The following is a 5,732-nucleotide window of genomic DNA, read 5'->3' on the forward strand; positions in this document are numbered from 1 at the left end:
ATCATCTGATTCTGAAGCTTCTTCTGAATCAGAAGATTCTGAAATCGAGTCGGGCAGTGAAGTTAAAGCCCTTATGACTCTAGCCAAATGCACTTTTTCAGATCGTGATGATTCAATTAGCGAAGAAAATCTGAATAGTGATTATGAAAATGAAGATGACCTTCAAGACGCTTACAATGTCCTATACAAGGAAAGTTGTAAAATTACTGTCAAACTTAAACTTCAAAAAGAAAAGTTTTTTAAACTCAAAGAATGTTTTCAAGATCTTGTTTTAGAAAAATCTCAAATTTCAGATGGTTTTAAAAAATCAAAATGCGATTTAGAATTCAAAACCTCACTGATTGAAAATCTGAAATCTGAAAATGAGAAACTTAAAAATGAAGTATCTTCTCTTCTGAGTTTAAAGGATATATGGAGGTATGCCCAAGGAGATCCAAAGTTAGAAAAACTTTTATCTGGATCTAGAAAATGTGGCGACAGATCCGGGTTGGGCTACGATAAAAATGTTCCTCCTAAACAAAAGTATACTTATCCTAAGTTTGTGAAAGGAGAGTCCTCTAACTCAAAAGGGAGAAATACTAGTCAAGGTTTTTCTAAAAATACAAAAGCTTTTCAAAAACCTAAAAGCAGCTTTGTCAACTTTAAAAATCAGAACAAAAATGCACTAGCTGAAAAGATAGTTGATTTACTTAAGGAGCTCTTAAAATCTAACTCAGTAGCTCATTCTTATAACAACAGACAGAAGAAGACCAACTATACTCCTAAACCCAAAACATTTATGAAATGGGTTCCTAAGGTTACCTGCTTGGTTGCCCACACTGCTTTCAAAGTAACAAGTAATTCGAAGTGGTACCCTGATAGCGGGTACTCAAGGCATATGATAGGCGACAAGACTTTATTCACCGACCTTAAAGATATGACTGATGGAATAGTCACATTTGGTGATGGTAGCAACTGCAAAATTATTGGTCAAGGTACGGTTCAACTCTATAACCTCCCCTTATTTAAGAATGTTTTATATGTTCAGGGACTAAAACCCAACCTGTTAAGCATATCTCAAATATGCAATAACAACCATAGTGTGAAATTTTCCAATCAAGGTTGTGAAATCATAAATAAAAAGGGTTCTGTTATATTAACTGGTCACAGAACTTCTGAAAACTATTATATTGTATGCGATGGCAGCTCATCTAATCAATTGTGCTACATAGTCCATACCGACGAGACAGAATTATGGCATAAATGCCTTGGACATGTACACTACCATAATTTATATAGATTGAGCAAAGGAGAACTAATTAAAGGTCTACCAAAGTTGTAAAAAGTAAACAAAATATGTAGTGAATGCCAGTATGGTAAAAAACTAGGAGCTCTCACAAAAAGGTGAACTCCAATGTCACATTAAGACCACTCGAGTTACTCCACATGGATCTTATAGGACCTACAAGGACGGAGAGTCGAGGTGGCAAAAAATACATCCTGGTAATTGTGGATGATTTTACCAGATTCACTTGGGTAGCTTTCTTAAGAGATAAATCAGAAGCCCTTGATGAAGTGAAAAAGATTATCAAACAGATCCAGATTGAAAAAAGTTCTCAAGTCTGTAAGATCCGTAGTGATCATGGATCTGTAGTAGTTTTGAGAAATTCTGTAGCGATTAGGGAATATCGCATGAATTCTCTGCGCCCAAAACACTACAATAAAATGGAATTGTGAAAAGGAAAATAGAGTGCTTCAAGAAATGGAAAATGTAATGTTGAATAGTATGAAGCTCCTTAGAAATCTTTGGGTTGAAGCAGTGAATACCGCCTGCTATATTATTAACCGGGTTTATACATGTAAATCTAATAATAAAACGGCTTATGGACTTTGGTTTGATAAGAAGCCTACTGTCAAATACTTTCGAGTTTTTGGTAGCGAGTGTTATATTTTGCGTGACTGTGAAAATCTGGGAAAGTTTGACACTAAAAGTGACGAAGGCATCTTTTTAGGATACTCTTTAAACAGTCGAGCATATCGTGTACTGAACAACTGGACTGGTGTGATTCAAGAGTCCATTAATGTGGTCATTGATGATCACTTGAATACACCTGCCCCAAGTTCAGATAATGATGTTCTTTTAATTGACAAACTAGATACTTCATCAAATCAAGAAAACTCTGAACTGAGGACTGTCAAAGGTCATCCAACCACTCAAATTCTTGAAAACCCTCTCACTGGTGTGCACACTCATAGACAATTAGAAGACATATGTAATTATGTGTGCTTTACATCCCAGATAGAACCGGTGAATATAAAAGAAGCACTTTCTGACGAAAACTTGATAGTAGCTATGCAGGAAGAACTTAATCAATTTGTTCGAAATGATGTCTGGTATCTTGTTCCTAGACCTAAAGATAAACATATTATCGGAACAAAATGGATTTTAAAAAATAAGTTTGATGAACTTGGTAACATTATTCGAAATAAGGCAAGACTGGTTGTACAAGGGTACACTTAAATTGAATGCATCGATTACGATGAAACCTTTGCCCCAGTTGCTCACCTTGAATCAATCAGACTTTTTATATCCATTGCATGCTATAGAAAATTTAAGATTTATCAAATGGATGTAAAGAGTGCTTTTTTGAATGACGATTTACATGAAGAGGTATATGTTGAACAACCTACAGGGTTTGAAGACCCTAAGTTTACTGATCATGTATACCATCTTAAAAAGGCTCTCTATGGTCTAAAATAAGCTCCTAGAGCATGGTATGAGAAATTGACTAAGTTTTTACTCAGTCATAATTTTTAAATGGGCAATGTTGATAAGACGTTTTTTGTTAAGAAAAACAATAATGATGTTTTAATGGTTCAGATATATGTTGATGATATTATTTATGGATCAACTTGTACTAACATGACTATTGAGTTTGCAGATTTAATGAAATCTAAGTTTGAGATGAGCATGGTTGGGGAATTACATTATTTTCTAGGGTTGCAAGTAAAACAACAACCTGATGAAATTTTTATTTCTCAAACCAAGTATGCTTTGAACTTGATTAAAAGGTTCGGATTTGAGAATGGTAAGAATTTTGATACTCCCATGAGTACATCTTTAATACTCTCAAAGGACTCTACAGGTAAAGATGTGGATCCTAAATTGTGTCGTAGCATGATGGGCAGTTTGCTTTATTTAACTGCTAGTAGACCTCATATAACTTTCAGTATTGATATTTGTGCTAGATATTAGTCTAATCCTAAAGAATCTCATTTAAATGTTGTTAAGAGGATTATTAGATATGTTGCAAGTTCTGTGCATTTGGGTCTTTGGTATCCATATGATACTAGTGTCCAGTTGGCTGGGTACTCAGATGCTAATTGGGCTAGTAATATTGATGATAGAAAATCAACCAGTGGTGGTTGTTTTTATATTGAAAATTACTTGGTTTCTTGGTTTAGCAAGAAGCAAAGTTCTATATTGCTCTCAACTGCTAAGGCTGAATACATTGCAGCTGGAAATGCACGTACTTAGCTTGTTTGGATGAAACATATGTTAAGTGATTATGGAATTACATAGGACTCAATAGTTTTATATTGCGATAATTCCAGTGCAATAAATATTTCTAAAAACTCAATCCAGCATTCACGTACTAAGCACATTGACATTAGGTATCATTACATTCGTAAATTAATGGAAGAAAAGATAATATCTTTGGAATATATACCGACCGAGACTCAACTTGCTGACATTTTCACTAAACCGCTTGACAAAAACAAGTTTAGTAAATTGAAATTTGATCTTGGTATGTGCAATTTAAATTGAATATTCTTGCATTATTGTATCATATTATATATATGTTTATTTATCTTTTTAGTTGAATTTTGACATTGTTGTAAAATGTAATTTTTGGCCGGTACTCGACCAGTCGTGAGTATACACGACCAATCTTGGTACGACCGGTCATGTATATCCATGACTAGTCATGGAACTCATGAAATCACTTTAAATTGAGAAAAAGCTTCTTCTTCTTCATTTCCATTTCACTCTCCAATGAGCCTAAGTCTGACCGGTCGAACCCACCATCATTTTCCTTCAAGGTTAGTGGTTCTTTTGCATTTTTCTTGTAGAATCTTGTTTATTGTATCTCATTTTTCACTCTTGTGCACTTTATTTGGTCTTTCAGTGCAAGATTGGGGTTCTTCTTTTAAAAAATCTGATCTATCAAAACCCATTTCATATTTTTTGAATCTAGTTGTTTGCTTGTATCTGGTATTACAAATGGATCCCAAAGGGAAAAAGAAATCCTGCCGTGGTCCATCTTCTTCTAGATTAACTCCTATCACACAACGCCATCTTCGGTCTCCCGAAAATGATCCATCTGATGTATGGGATTTTTGTATGCGCAATGTCATCGTTGAACGTCCAGTTGATCTTAACCACATTGCTCAATTTGGTGTCCTACCTCTACTTTAATCTATAGGTTGGGATAACATCTTACATTGGGGTGGGCCTGCATACCAGTCTATTACTCAATCCATGTTAGCATGCATCTCTGATTTTTCATTTGAGAATTTAACATTTAAAATTGATACTAAAGAAGGTTTATTTGAAGTAGATCGACATTTAATAGCTGGTCTCATGGGAATCCCTGTTAATGATGAGGGTATTACCATTCATACATTATCTGAAAAACCCTCTGAATCAGAAAAACAGATGCTCACTAGAGATTTATGCAATATGGAAGTGCAATGGACCCATAAAGGAAATGTGCTCCCCTTAAGGTATTTGTTACCCAGATACAGGGTTCTTCATAGAATCTTTATCTCAAATCTGTATCTGCGGTCTGGCAACAAAACAGAACTAACTGCCTTTATGGTTCGTGTTTTGTATTGTGTCATTACTGGTGTAAAGATCTGTCTACCTTCTTTAATTTGTTATTCCATCATTCAGTTTCGAATCCATCTTGGTCATAGTGACCTTCCATTTGCCTATCTTATGACTGTTTTAGCTACTCACATGCTCGTGGCTATGCCTGTTGGAGAGGCCCCTATTCATCATCTTATTTTTAACAATACAAATATTAATAAGATGAAATTGGGATTGGCTCCTGGCCAAGTGAATGTTGGTAGTAGTGGTACTGAAGCTGGGAATGAAGTAGAAGATGCTGACAATCTTCTTAATGATGTTGATATGAATGATATTTTCTTGATTCAGATTCTGAAAATGATCCTGAATATGAGCCATCTGAGTTTGATGCTTGTCTTCGTGCTCTAGAGGAGAAAGTAGAGTATATGAATGTTGCTCATGATCTTCAGTTTAAATATATGCGCAAGTATCTTAGGCGCTTGAATAAGGGGATGCATAAACTTGATCCTACCATTCCTGCTCCATCTTCAGGATCTGATTGAGTGATTTTAATTCTTGGTCTGTATTAAATTTCATACTTATGTTGGATTGTGCACTTTAGTTTGTTTGCTGACTTTTTAGTTAAACTGATAAATGGATTGTGAACTTTTACTTGCTTATATATTGTTGATTAAATCCATCTATTACTCCATCTTTTGATCCTTTACATTGTTTCTTCCTTTGACATTTTGTGACAAAAAGAAGGAGAAGGCTTTTGGAAGCTCTTTTAGAAGCTTTTGGTTTGATTGCTTATGGATATGAGTAGGACTATAATATATGTAGCAATCATTATATTTTTCATGTGTGCTACTACTCAGGGGGAGTAAGTATAGATGAATAT

This window comes from Magnolia sinica, chromosome 11 (assembly GCF_029962835.1).
Source record: "Magnolia sinica isolate HGM2019 chromosome 11, MsV1, whole genome shotgun sequence".
Taxonomy (NCBI): Eukaryota; Viridiplantae; Streptophyta; class Magnoliopsida; order Magnoliales; family Magnoliaceae; genus Magnolia; species Magnolia sinica.